This window comes from Equus asinus, chromosome X (genome assembly GCF_041296235.1).
Source record: "Equus asinus isolate D_3611 breed Donkey chromosome X, EquAss-T2T_v2, whole genome shotgun sequence".
Taxonomy (NCBI): domain Eukaryota; kingdom Metazoa; phylum Chordata; class Mammalia; order Perissodactyla; family Equidae; genus Equus; species Equus asinus.
The window spans coordinates 113,772,104-113,786,933 of record NC_091820.1 but is presented as its reverse complement, the minus strand read 5'-3'; the positions used below and the strand labels follow the sequence as shown (position 1 = coordinate 113,786,933).

At 41.8% G+C, this 14,830-nt stretch overlaps 1 protein-coding gene and 1 long non-coding RNA gene across 7 annotated transcripts in view; one reads left to right on the top strand and one right to left on the bottom strand.

The window, feature by feature from the left end:
• Nucleotides 1-14,830, bottom strand: part of GRIA3 (glutamate ionotropic receptor AMPA type subunit 3) — a 272,052-nt gene that overhangs the window by 170,952 nt on the left and 86,270 nt on the right. The gene's annotated exons all lie outside the window — the stretch shown is intronic.
• Nucleotides 178-14,830, top strand: part of LOC139042654 (uncharacterized) — a 100,385-nt gene continuing 85,732 nt past the window's right edge. The window contains exon 1 of the long non-coding RNA XR_011499629.1: nucleotides 178-543. This is a non-coding gene — a long non-coding RNA (uncharacterized lncRNA). The remainder of the gene's footprint in view (nucleotides 544-14,830) is intronic.

The following is a 14,830-nucleotide window of genomic DNA, read 5'->3' as shown; positions in this document are numbered from 1 at the left end:
CCCGCGATTAAGGAGGCTCCAAACAGATGTTCACCTGTGTAGCAGTTGATTTCTTTCTTTTTTTTTTTTTTTTAAGGAAGATTAGCCCTGAGCTAACATCTGCTGCCAATCCTCCTCTTTTTGCTGAGGAAGACTGGCCCTGAGCTAACATCCATGCCCATCTTCCTCTCCTTTATACATGGGACACCCACCATAGCATGGCTTGACAAGCAGTGCAAAGGTTCGCACCCGGGATCCAAACCCGGCGAACCCCAGGCCACCGAAGCGGAACTGCGAACTTTACCGCTGCGCCACTGGGCCGCCCCAGGAGCTGATTTCTTGGAAATACGAAAGGGTGGCTGTAACTTTATCAGGTTACTCATTATAGGGAACACTTGGAATTCAGCTGCCTTCAGTTTCTGCTATTCACTGCTGACTGGTGACATTCTCTTCTATTTACCTGTCCACCAAAGTTTAGTATAGCTGTTAACAAGCACAGAGTCTGAAGTCAGACTGCAGGAGTTTATCTCCCAGCTCTGCTACCTACTAGCTGCATGACTCTGGGTAAGTTATTTAACATCTCTGGGCTGCGGTTTCTTCATTTTCAAAATAGGGATAATAATAACAGTATTTAACCCATTGGGTTGTCAGGATTAAATAAAATAATGTATATAAAGCACTTAACCCAGTGCCTTGTCCATGGTAAACAGCCAAGAGATTTATTTATTTTTTAAAATTAGTAAGGACTCTTTGGTTGCCAGGGACAGAAATCTGACTTAAAAAAAGGCATTATTGGCTTAAGTAACGGAAAAAATCTAGAGATCAAACGACGTCAGGACTCAGTCTGTTCATCACTTGTCTCTGCTTTACAAATATCAAATTTTGACTTAAATTCTCTGTGCCTCCGTTTCTTAGTCTGTAAAATGGGATAATAGTCTACTTCATAGGATTATTGTGAAAATGAAATGAGTTAATGCATGTGAGGAGCTTCAACAGAGTTTGGCACATAGTGGGCCTTATATAAGTGTTAGCTGTTATTATTGTTGTTAGTATTTTAGTATCCGATGTCTCTTCTTTCTGTGTTTTCTCTTTACCTCTTGGCATCCCTTCTCCCTTTTGCTTCTGCCCTCAACTGCTTCTTTTATTCTCCTTCCTACTGTTCCTTCCCTACCTATTCTATAAACCCTACTCCACATGTTATTATCACCTTCCCCACCCACCAATTCCAATGCCTCTTATCTATAAAGACATTATGTTGGGCAAAGTTTCATATCAGGTAGGGCAAGCACAAGCACAGAGGGGGCACTGCATGGCACAGAGTAGGAACCAACACTTTTATTTATTCCGCTGAAGTACCGCCCTCCTCTGAGTCATATCCTCCCCCTCAAACTTCTTCATGCAATCTTTCCTGGTTAGGATTTATTAGATACCTTCTATAAGGGTCTATAGGACACTGCACAGGCCACTTTACTGTACTCTGCTTCCTTTAGGAAATGGTCTAAATACCCCAGTTCAGCTATACTTCTCTCATTCAAACAGAAGCTTTTCAAGGACAAGTGTCATGACTGTCTGACTCACTTCAAGGCCCTGTCACTCTCCTGCTCCTCTCTCAGCACACTCTCTCCCCAGGAGTCCAGTGGCCACCTGCTCTTCCTTGCCTATCCTCGACTTCCTCCTGGACACCTCTCTGGGTTCTGCATGGGCTCTAAACTACAAACCATCCTCTCCTATCCCTCAGAAAAAAGTGTCATTTTATGTACCATAACTTTGGGGCCCTAATCTCATCTGGGTGGCAATGGGCCAACCAGATAAACTAATCTCAGATAACATGTTATCCTTTCCTGGGAATGGATTGCATCTGTCACCAGAAGGCCCTTAAGAAACAACGTTAATAAGACTTTCACCCTCATAGGCCAAGATAAACAAAATCTGTGGGCAAAAAGTTCCTTCTCAAATCACATCCTATAGGTAGTTTTATCAGCCTGCAGAACGGGAAATTTTGAAGAGTCTAAGCAATATGATCCTACTGGCCACTCTGGGACTTTTCCGAAGTCCTTTTCCTTTCTGCCTTTACTAAAAATGTTACTGAGCTTGGGTTTCAGACTGCAGGGATTAACTGGTTGGCTCCATCCACATCAAAGCAGCAAAGATCCCTTCTTTCCTGAGAGCCATTTATTCATCTTTCCTTGGAGAGAGAATCCCCAGAAACAAACTCTTAATAGAAATCATTCTAGAGCTCTTAATCATTTTGCCTTTCCTTTTTTGAGGGGCAGAGGTCTTCAAAGCTCGTTTTCAGGTTATAGGAAGTCCTTTGTACCGACCAGTCAGCAAGTAGGATGAGATTGGAGGCTGTGTGGGGATAATGGTAGGGAGGTGAGCTGGCACCTAAGGCGCCTGTGCCATTGTACTGCTGTCCATAGCTGGAACCTATTCTGCAGTCCATCTTCAAAAGCAATTTGCAGTACATCCAGGCACAAATCCAATTAAAAAGCAGAAAGGGATTTGCATGCATAAAATAACTCTGATGCACGGTTTTAAAAAATGACCCTGATAGCTAAAATTCGAAGGCCTTTCTTTGTAAAGGTCTGTATCTGGAGCTGGTTAGCTGATGTTTGAGTCTCTGCCCCAAAGTACCCGAAAGATTAGATGAAATTACATTCTCAAAGCTCAGTACAGCTTGGTGGCTAGGAACAAAATAAAACTTGACGCACAGCTAGACATTAGTTTTGGTAATTTACCCCCATAAAGAAGCTTCATTCTTTGAATTCTGCATAGCCTGAGGGAAAAGCCAGATGTCAGAGCACATGGCACAGTGTTTGGCACCTAGTAGGTGGCCAGTGAGTATCGGTCGAACTGAATGAGAGTGGCCAAAGCTCTCCTTTGCTCTTTGGCAGGCTCTGTTTGTTGTCTACCCAAGATCAATTTCCCTCTTCTTTGCTAGCATAATCCTGGTTTTGTTGAAGGTGGCAATGTGCCCAGCTAAATGCTCCATTTCCCAATCTCCCTCGCAACTTGTATTGGGGAGGTGGAGCATGTAATATACTTCCAGCCAAGGAGATTTAAATGGAAATCTATTGGGGGTTTCTGGCAAAGATTTTGTTTTCCTGATAAATGTGATGGATGTGGTTGGTACTGCCCTTTCCTCATCTTCCTGCCTCTTAGGAGCACTGATGTCACAGCCATCTCATGACCATGAGGTAACAACCATGAAGGTGAAAGCCAATGTGCTAAAGATGATGAGGCAGAAGGCAGAGCTTAGGTCTCTGATGGCATTCTCGAGCAGCAGAACCGATGCCTATAACTACTTACTTGGAGAATTCTGTCATATAGCTAAAAAAAATCCCTATTTGTTTAAACCACTGATAATCAGGATTTTGTTACTTGCAGCCTAATATGATCCTAATAGATACATACCTCCCTACTCTCAGGCTTCCAGGACCTTAAAGTTAGCTGTTGGCTATTCAGTGTGCCTCACTAGGGCACTTCACCCAGGTCAGCCGGCTATGCCAGTGTACCCAGCTCCAGGTCTTTCCTGACTCCATCCATTACTGCCAATGAAACCAAAGCTTAACCTGTTCTGTCTTGTTTCCTCAGGGTGTTAAGAAGTGACAGAAGCTAATCAAGTAAATGCCTATGTGTTAAAGCTTTAACTTACAACAGAGTTCTCTAATGTATTAGCCTCAATGAGTGGCTCCTTCCATTCCAACAACTGGGTTTTGATGGCTGTGGCAGCAACATCAAAGGGCACCTTTTATGCCAGAGAAAGATTTTGGGTGTCCAGTGACCCCGTGTTGGAAGTGGTCACCTTCAAAAGGTCTGGCTCCATTTGGAACTATTGAGAGGATGACTCTTTATTCCTTTCACAGATTTTATTTAGTTGTCGGTAACATTTGCATGATCCTGAAAAGTAATGCAAAGCGAGCACTGGATATGATCCTCTGCAGAATTGTAAAAGTTACTGTGCTGTATAAATTGAGAAGATGATTATGATGCCTAATGCAAATACATTTTTTTCAGACATACAGTATCTTACACACACGCACACACAAAGTCCTTGAGGAGATGGAGCAAGAGGAACAGAATTTAGAAGCTCATTAAAGCTGAGCATTGGTGAATTGCATGTGGTTGGTGCCCCCTCCCATAAAGAGGACTCACTTGTTTGTGTCTATGTCTCTGTGCCCTAGCAACATATGCCCCTCTAGTGTTTTCTGACCTTCATTAGTTAATCCATTCTGTGCGGAATTGTACTGAGAAGCCCATAATAAAAAAAACACAAGTTATACAGTGACTAGTCCAGGAGACACAAAATATATACATGCTCTAACTTGACAATGAACCAAAAAGCAAAAACGCTGGCAGACTTATAACTGCCAAAGCAAGTGAAAGGATTGAATTTCATGCCCAAACTTCCAAAGTCTTCACCATTCTAGAAAGCTAGGAAGAGGAGCATGCCAAGTAATGAACTGACAATATTTTAGTGCTGTAGAAGGGGAGTTCCAACCCTTGTATCTGACTATCTTTCTAATCGATGGTACGCTTGGTTATTTTCCTCACCACTTTTCTCTCTCTCTCTTGCTCTCACTTTCTCTTTTTCTCTTGTATCTTAGTGCATCATTTCAATATAAGCTATGGCATTTCCCAGAACATTAAAAAGACTAAAGTAAGTATGGAATATAAATGGCTTTGAAACATCTCTAGAATGTGTCATAAAGAAGCAGGAGAGATAAAAATTTAAAGAGAGAGAAGGTATAAATATAAAATAAAAGCATCTTAAGAAAATAAAAGAATCTTTTCCTCACTGGGTGGAATTTGTCAGGGACTTAGATGCATGTTCTTTAGCAACCTGAGGAATGTCCCAGGCAAATGGATTCATATGGGCTGGGCAAGGGAGTCATGAGGAAAGGTGAAGTAGGCAGGAGCCTAGTGTCTCTCCTGGTCTCATGAGGCTTCTTATGGCATGTGTAGATCCAGCAAAGGGGGAGTGGTGGTCAGTTAAGAGAAATGAAACTTTCTTTAGGGCGCTTGTCCAAACCTAACATTGGGTAAATCCTTTTTCTGGGGGTTCTCCAACTTTAGTGTGCGTGAGAAACACCAATAACCTCAGGCACTGACCCCACGTTCCCAGGTCTCACTTCTGGAAATTCTGATTCACTAGGTCTGCAGTGGGTCCACTAGTTTCTATTCTTAAGGAACACCCAAGGCGATTCTGCTACTGTTCACTTGGGGATCAGGCTTTGAGAAGCACGGCCTTATGCAGTGGGGAGACAGATGATTCTCTTTGTCGCCTCCTTCTGGACTCCAAAGCAGAGGGCTTTTCTATTTCTAGAGAAGACAGGCCGCGAAGGAAGCAAATGTTTCCATTTGAAATGGCGCCAGCCAGTGCATTTGTGGTAAGAAAGTGGGATTGTTTTTTAGAGGTTGGGAAGATTTCTTTCTGTGACTGAGGTGCATGGACACATGACCTTGTGTTGGTAGGTGAAGGGAAAGACAAGGGGAACACCAGGGAGGCAATAGAACACCACAGGTAATTTTGTTTTCTTTTGTTTTAATTTTCTTTCACGCATATATTCTGAAATATCTCTTTTAGCCCTAAGACAGCCATAAGATTTAAAATAATGCCTAGGCTACTGGTTCTCAAAGTGTGGTCCTTGGACTAGCAGCATTTGCATTACCTGGGAACTTGTTAAAAGTGCAGATTCTCGGTCTCCATCTCTAGACCTATTGAAGTAGAAACTCTGGGGCTCAGGAATGGGTGTTTTAACAAGCCCTTTATTTTTACTTGTTTTTTTTAGGAAGATTAGCCCTGAGCTAACATCTGCTGCCAATCCTCCTCTTTTTTGCTGAGGAAGACTGGCCCTGGGCAAACATATGTGTCCATCTTCCACTACTTTATATGTGGGACGCCTGCCACAGCATGGCTTGACATGTGGAGCATAGGTCCACACCCGGGATCTGAACTGGTGAACCCCGGGCTGCCGAAGTGGAACGTGCAAACTTAACCATTATGCCACCAGGCTGGCCCCTTAACAAGCCCTTTAGATGACTCTGATGCATGTTAGAGTTTGAGAACCATTGACCTCGCAACAAACTACCTTATAAACTCTCCAAGGCCAAAGTCTGAGTTCTCTGCATCTTGTGTGTCCCTACTCCCACTCCACCTCTAATAAAGGATGTAGTGGTGATTACAGAGTATGATCATGAAATTGTTGCTCTAAGCAGCTGCCATTCTAGTATTTTAATTCTTTCATTTTCAGTAATAAAATTATTGATCTTGATAATAATCTTATGAGGTTGATAGGGCAGGCAATTTTACATATCTATCTATTGCTATGTAACAGATATCTATCAATAGATAGGTATCAACAGATCCATCTCTATTTTAAGTCTCATCCATGGAAATTCTGATTCAGTATGTCTGGGATGGAGCTTGGAAAGGTGTATTTGTAACAAGCTCCCAGGGCATTCTGATAAGTGAGCTTTGGTGAGCACCACAGGGGAAAGGTATGTGCAGCTAGGCTTAGGGGACCATGACAAAGTAGCTGAACCTCAAGACTCACTCTGTAAAATGGGACCATGACACATGCTCTACCAACTTCAGAAGACTGCTATCAAGATCAACAGAGATGATTTATTTCTATTATTTAAAGGACATGCAAGGACTCTCAGTTCACGCATTCTCCCTTTTCAAATATTAGCATTCTTTGGCCACTCAGAAGTCCAGCAGTGTATCTTTGGAGGCAGCAAAACCTGTCCTGAAGGAAAATAAATTTATCCTTACAGACAGTGATGCCACAGACAAGTAAAGTGTCCTCAACACAAGGATGCAAATGAGCTTTTAGTATGCCAAAATCATATTATGCAAAATAAATAGCTCTCAACTGGGGTGTTTAAGGACACTATTATCATGGCAACTGTTATTATCTTAGCCACGACTTTCACCCAAGCTATTTTAAGTGCTACAAGAGTTGAACACACATTCAGATATTTCTCCAACTGTGGTAAGATTAGCTGGGCTTAGTGTGGCCTGCTTGGGAGAAACTCAACAGAAATACAGTGAAAGTAAAATTGACATGGATATCACAGTGTGACGTGCTGAAAGGAACACTAGACTGAGACTCCAGATGCTTGATAAACTAATCTCAGCCTTGGATAAACCCCTTAGCATCTTTGGGCCTCAGTTTATATAGTGAGGAATCTGCCCCCCCCAAGAGTGTAATGGGGATCAAATGAGACCCAGGTGTGAAAATCTATGGAAAAGCTGGAAGTATTGTTACATTAAATTTTGTTTCACCAGAACCTTCAATTAACAAGATTGTCCTCTTCCCATGCTCTTGACTTAAAACTGACATGAGATAATAAACTTCTGAAATGGGGCATTTCGTCAAAGCTGTGTCCTGAGCTCAGTTAACATTGTAGCTCTATCTATCTTTGTTTCTCCCCCTAGACATTGAGAACAGAGTTACAAAATGACAACTCCAAAACCTTGCAAGAACCTCAAATACTAAACAAAGATTCAATGAGATTTTTAGGGCCAGGGATATGAAACCAGACATTTCAGAAAATTTGCCAAAAGTAGACCAAACTAAAAGGGTTGCTTCAACATCCTTTAAATTTCAGCTAAACAGTTTATCAGAAGATTCTGTTAATTAGAACAGTCCAGTCCCTGAGAATTTTGATTAACTAATACTCAGATACCTTATTTTTAATAAAAAAGTGAGTGTATTTTTTTGGCTTTCTGCCATAGAACGGGTTCGATAGCCAAATCCCAAAGCACCACAAACAAAGACGAAATGTTTTCTGTACAGTTCAGGGGCAACCGTTGAACAAGAAATAGGGTGAGAATATAGTGGAAAGAAGAAACATCTGCCTGATGTGTTTTAGTTTTGGTCTCCAAAATCTTGGGGCATCCTTTCAAGACTGACTCAGGAGTGAGGCTGTGATCGATAATTGAAGCAGTGATGATTAGTTTGCCCTAGGAGCACTGTTTGGAGTTATGACATTCATTTCTGTAGTGAGAGCTACTGAACTTCATTTCATTTTTTCCCCTCTGGTTGCAAGATGGAGTTACAAGTGCCCACAATCCTACAAATTTTGTTTCATGCAGGTGGGAATGGGGTGCCTTGATACATCAAATATTCTAGTTCAACAGATTACTTCCCCATTCATCCTTTAGGGATTTTTGGTTTTCAAAGAAAGAATATAAAGCAAAATATAATTAATAATGTTGCATCAGGTTGAGCATGATTTTCTCTTTCTTTAGTAATTTAAGGAGGTACTTCAAGGCTTTGAAGGATCCCGAGCCATGAGGTGGAAAGTCAGGTCTCCATGTGTTGTTGATGTGCAGAAGGGCTGGCTAACAGAGATATCTTTGGAGGATTAAAGTGCTGGGAAATCAGCTTTTGCTGTGCTATTCTACTGGGGCGCAACAGGATGCTCTCTGAATTTGTTAGAACATTCCCCTCCCATTTCTCTCTCCCTCTGCTAGCTCCTCTCAGCCCTCTTCATCTTGCATACCTTTGTACTTTCCATCTGCCTGCTGTTTTGAAACTTCCATTTCCTTGAAATAAAGCAATTTTGTATGATAGGAGAAACCTTTGAACCAACATCCAAACTCCAAACCCACTGGCACTGCTTAACGATTCATTTTGAGGACAATAAAAACACACAGTGGTATAGTCCTGGCTGGAGGTTCTGGGTGCATCTGTCACTTGGTGGAGAGGGACTCTCCTAAGAACCCAACACCAATCCTGCATTCTCATCAAAGAGGCTGTTTTACTTGGAAACCTGGGCTATGCATGGTGGCTGCAACGTTGACTGCTTATGAAGCCTGCAGCCTGCTATAAGGACCTAGGCATATATTTTGTTCAAGCTGACTTCTGGCCTTTCTTACTGTGCGTCACTGCTTGAAGTTTAAAGCTGGAAGGGGCCTCAGAGAATATGAAGTTCAGTGATTTTCAACCCTTGTTACTCCCTAGAATCACAAGGGGGAGTTCAAGGTCCAGTTCCTATCCCAGACCATTATCTCACTTTCCTCATTATGTTACTTGATTGTCACACAAATCTGGAGGGTAGGTATTATTGGCTCTAGTTTACTGAGAGGCAAACAGAAGCTTGATGATGTTAAGAGGCAGTGCCTAATATTACAGAGCTAATAAGTAGCAGAGCTGTGATTTGAGCACAGGTCCTTGACTCCATTTTGAATATGAGATCTTTTCTTTTCTGTAAGCATTGAAGCCCTTCCTGTCACTGAGGGGGAGGACCCAGTCAACAAGGTGGCATGATCTTCAGACCTCTCTGGTTAATTACGCAGAATTTCTGAGACAGGTGAGTTTGAATCAGGTCTCAACATACACTGTTTCCATCTATTCTTAGGGAGGAAATCCATTGTGTTCAACAGGCCTCACTTCCTTGGTGTGGCATAGCAGGCCCTTCACCCTCAGGCTCCTGCTCCTTTCTCTAGCTTCATTTCTAACTCCTCATTTTCTGCCTTTTTGCTGAAAAGTTGGTAGGGACCAGATTGCAGAACACTTGACATAGGAGGCAGAGGAATTCAGATTTTAGTCTCTAAAGCAGTGCTGTCCAATAGAACTTTCAGCAATGATGGAAATAGCCTCTATTTGTGCTGTCCAATATGGTAGCTGCTTTCTGCATGTGGCTTTTGAGCACATGAAATGTGGTTAGTGGGACTGAGGAACTGCATTTTTAATTTTATTTAATTTTAATTAATTTAAAGTTATATATTTAAATAGCCACATGTGTCTAGTAGCTTCTATTTTGGATGACACATAGCTAGAGGCAGTAGGGAAGGATGTAGGAATGACATAGCTTAGGAAAAGTACTCTGGCAGCAGTATGTCAGATGTTCCAAAGAGGATCATATAAAGACGAAGAGCATGGACACTAAAGGTCACTGCCTGGATTCAAATTCCAGTTGTGTCATTTACTAGCTGTGTAACCTTGGGAATATCACTTAAGCTCTCCGAACCTCAGGATCCTCACCTGCAAAATGGGAACAATAATAGTGCTTACATGACAGTTATTGTAAGGATGAAATGGGATAAAACTCATGCACTGTTTTAGCACAGTGCCTGGCACACAGTAGGCACACCTCAGCAGAATTTTAGAATTTTGACCTGCTCATGGCTGAGGGAGGAAAGGGGGAGAGGTCCTGTGTTGCTCAGCTGTGTCAATTAAAAAATGTAATATGCAGTAAATGATCACCTAGATATGGGAGTTTATGGAGAGAGTGGAAAAGCGATCCCAAGGTAGAGGAGTAAGTGGTGCGAGAGGAAACAGAGTGACCGTTGTTCAAATAAACTTCAAAAGCAGGGAATCAGCAGGTTCTGGAAGTAAAAGAGAATGATCTAGAACAGCAAGAATGTAGAGAAGAAATCATTGCCTAGACCAATGTCATGAAGCTTTTCCTCTATATTTTCTTTTTTTTTTTTTTGAGGAAGATTAACCCTGAGCTAACTGCTGCCAATCCTCCTCTTTTTGCTGAGGAAGACTGGTCCTGAGCTCACATCCGTGCCCATCTTCCTCTACTTTATATGTGGGATGCATACCACAGCATGGCTTGCCAAGCGGTGCCATGTCTGCACCCAGGATCTGAACCGGCGAACCCTGGGCCGCCAAAGCAGAAGGTGCGCACTTAACTGCTGCACCACCAGGCCGGCCCCACCTCCTCTATATTTTCTTCTAGGTGTTTTACAGTTTCAGATCTTATGTTTACATCTTTAATCCATTTTGAGTTGATTTTTATGTATGGTGTAAGATAAGGATCCAATTTTATTCTTTTGCGTGTGTATATCCAGTTTTCCCAACACTATTTGCTGAAGAAACTATCCTTTCCCCATTGTGTGTTCTTGGCCCCCTTGTCAAAGATCAGTTGACTATATATGCATGGGTTTATTTCTGGGCTTTTTATTTTGTTCCATTGGTCCATATGTCTGTTTCTATGCCAGTACTATACTGGATTTAATTACTATAGCCTTGTAATATATTTTGAAATCAGGAAGTGTGATGCCTCCAGTTTTGTTCTTTCTCAAGATTGCTTTGTCTATTTGGAGTCTTTTGTAGTTCCATATGACTTTTAGGATTTTTTTCTATTTCTGTGAAAAAATAGAGATTGATAGGCATTGCACTGAATCTGTAAATCCCAGGCAATGACTTCCTGGATGTGATACCAAAGCATAAACAACAAAAGCAAAAATAGACAAGTGGGACTATGTCAAATTAAAAAGCTTCTGCATAGCAAAGGAAACAATCAGCAGAGTGGAAAGACAACCTACAGAACGAGAAAAAATATTTGCAAACCATTTTTCTGCTAAGAAGTTAATATCCAAAAATATATAAGGAACTCCTACAACTCGATAGCAAAAAAACAAATAGCCCAATTAAAAAATGGGCAGAGGACTTGAATAGATATTTCTCCAAAGATATACAAATACCCAATAGGTATATGAAAAGATGCTCAATGTCACTAATATTCAGCGAAAAGCAAATCCACACCACAATGAGATATCACCTCACACCTTTAGAATAGCTTTATCAAAAACACAAAAGATAAGTGCTGGTGAGGATGTGGGTAAATTGGGACCCTTGTACACTGTTGGTGGGAATTTAAAATGGTACAGATATTATGGAAAACAGTATGGAGGTTCCTCAAAAAATTAAAAATAGAGCTACCATATGATCCAGCAAATTCACTTGTAGGTATATATCCAAAAGAAGTGAAAGCAAGATTTCAAACAGGTATCTGTACCCCCATGTTCACTGTAGCGTTATTCACAATAGCCAAGGTATGGAAACAACCTAAATGTCCATTGATAGATGAATGGATAAAGAAAATGTGGTATGTACTTACAATGGAATACTATTCAGCCTTAAAAAAGAAGGAAATTCTGTCATATGTAACAACATGGATGAACCTTGAGGACATTATACAAAGTGAAATAAGCCAGTCTCAGAAGGACAAATACTGCATGATCCCATTTACATGAGGTATCTAAAAGAGTCAAACTCACAGAAACAGAGAGTAGAATGATGATTTCCAGGGACTGGAGAGAGGGGAGAAGGGGGAGTTGCTGTTCAAGGGTATAAAGTTTCAGTCATACAAGATGACTAAGTTCTAGATATCTGCTGTACAACACTGTGCCTATAGTTAACAATGCTGTATTGTGCACTTAAAATTTTTTGAAAAGGGTAGATCTCATGTTAAGCATTCTTACCTCAAAAACAATGTAAAACAAAACAAAACTAACTTAAAAACATCAGAAAAAAAAAAGAATGTGGAGGAGAAAAACTGAACCAGGTCAGAATCTCCAGAAAAGCATCCTTGGATAGTAAATGGATGGAGCGCTGGATTGGGAGTCAGGAGACAGTCACTGACCTGCCTTGTGACCTTAGGTAAGTCACTTCCCCTCTCTGGGCCTTTGTCTTCTCATCTGTAAAATGATGGTTTCAACCAGTTTTCTTTGTTTAACACACTCAATGTGTGTTTGAGGGAAATGTATGCTTTAAAGATTTGCTATTTTTATCATTATCATTATTACCATCATTATTATTACTACTCAGAGGCTTAACTTCTGGAGTTTGCGCTCCTTAGCCTCTATTATTGTCTTAGAAATGAGTCAGCTCACTGTTTCTGCTCTAATTTGGTCATTTTCTCAATTTGAATGTCTTAGTAGGTGCTTTAGCCACTGGACTTGGCCAACTAGCAAAAGCCTAGAGCTACCGCCTCCCTTGGGTCCAGTTAGCTTCCATAGTGTCAGTCCACAAAGCTGCCTGACACTAGCAAAATTTTTAACTCTGGAATTGTGCAAATTGCTAATTAGGCTTGTAAACATTCTCCACTTCACTTCCCTAATATTTTTTGGTCATGGAACTCTTCCCACTGTTACTCCTGGGGTCCGCGTCTGTTGCTTAATTACATTTGGGCAGCCCTGCTGTCTGTGCAGCAGCCTGGCCACGCCCCTGCAGCCCGCCTGGCTGTTTGCTTGCAATATGCCTTCTGAGGCCCAGATCACTCCTGGAGAACACAAGGCTTGGCATTTGCCAAAACTTGTTCCTTTTTCATTTATCAAAGAGCAGAATAGAATAGAACAGAGTAGCATAGCAGATGGGTGCAGGGGGGAGGAGTTGGTGATGGGAGGCAAATATTTTCTGAAAAGGCCTAGTGACATTACTTTTATGTCATGCACAAGTGACTAAGACCAGTCTCATGATGAGCTGGACGGTATGTTTCTCTTTCCCATAGCTGCCTTCTCTCTTTCTCCCTCACCACCTCCCGCCCCTCTAGCACAGTGTTACATGCTATAGGATCAGTCACAACCAAGTGTCACAAGCAAGCAGATGCCCAATAGTAGGCACGTTTTGATGGTAATTCTCAGCAGGCCAGGTCTTACAAATAAGCCAGGGCTGCCAGATTTAGCAAATAAAAAAACAGGATGCCCAGTAAATTTGAATTTTAAATAAATAATGAATAATTGTTAGTGTAAGTATGTCTCATACAATATTTGGGAGATACATATACTAAAAAAATTGTTATTTATCTGAAAATCAAATTTAACTGGACATCCAATATTTTATCTGACAACCCTAAATTAGACAGAATAGAAGGTCACTTAGGTGGCATCAGTTGGAGACTTGAGAAGTTAATTTGACCAATGATATCGACTCTCACTGGCCTGGCTCATTGCTTGAAATCCATGTCATACACAGTGTCCTTGAGTTAAGGCATTAGAAGCTTCTGTCAAAATGTGTGTATGACCTGAAAGAGGTTGTCCATTGAGCCATTCACCAGTATTAACGCCCTAGCCCAGATTAGTTCTACAGGTGAATTCACTCGTCATCTCTTAAAGTTTAGCCAAAATGAAACATAAAACAGGTCAGTTTAATTTGGGAGAGAGGCAGATGGGAGAGGCAGATGCAACAGAGCCAGGGTGTGCCCAAGAGTGGGCACCAGAATAGAGAACTCAGAGTTAACCTCATGTCCAGAAAGTCACCTATATGATAGGATTGAAGAGGTGTTGGATATAGTCCCAGGAATCCCAAAATACTTCCCCCTCCCACATCCACAATACCTGATAGGTCACCATTAGCCTTTCCTTTGGGTTACCATTGTTTTCTCTCCAGAAAGGATCCTCCCAGATAAGAGGCAGCCTTGTGTAAGGAAAAGATCCCGGAGCTAAGAGTTAGACCTGAGTTTGAGTCCTGACTCTGCAGCTCACTAGCTTAGGCTGGACAAGCAGGGTGTTCTCTCCCTTATTTCTTCATCCTTTTTTTTCTTTGAGGAAGATTAGCCCTGAGATAACATCTGCCACCAATCTTCCTCTACTTTATATGTGGGATGCCTGCCACAGCGTGGCTTGATGAGCAGTGCATAGGTCTGCTCCTGGGATCCAAACCGGCAAACCCCAGGCCGCCAAAGCAGAGTGTGTGAACTTAACTGCTACGCCACCCCGCCAGCCCCTATTCCTTCATCTCTAAGACTGAGAAAATGATTCTTGTCTTGTAATTCTTATAAGATTGTCATAAGGAGCAAATGAAACACTGTATATACACATGCTTTGAAAATAAGACAAAATGCTTTAGCAATATTAAAATGCATGTCCTCCTGGGGAGGGTAGCACAGCCCTGGTTACCTGGCGTATCACACAACTATCCTGAGGGGGAGAGAAGAACCTATAGGAAGGCTAGGGAGATCAGTGGTGGTAGCTGCTGCGGGACTAGTGTGGTGAGGAGGAAGAACCTAGGCGAAGAAAGCTGTGACGGCCTCCTCCTGCCCCCAAATAAACTGCCAGCTCTACTATTTTGCCAACGACTGATCCTATGGCATGAGTTCAGAGCAG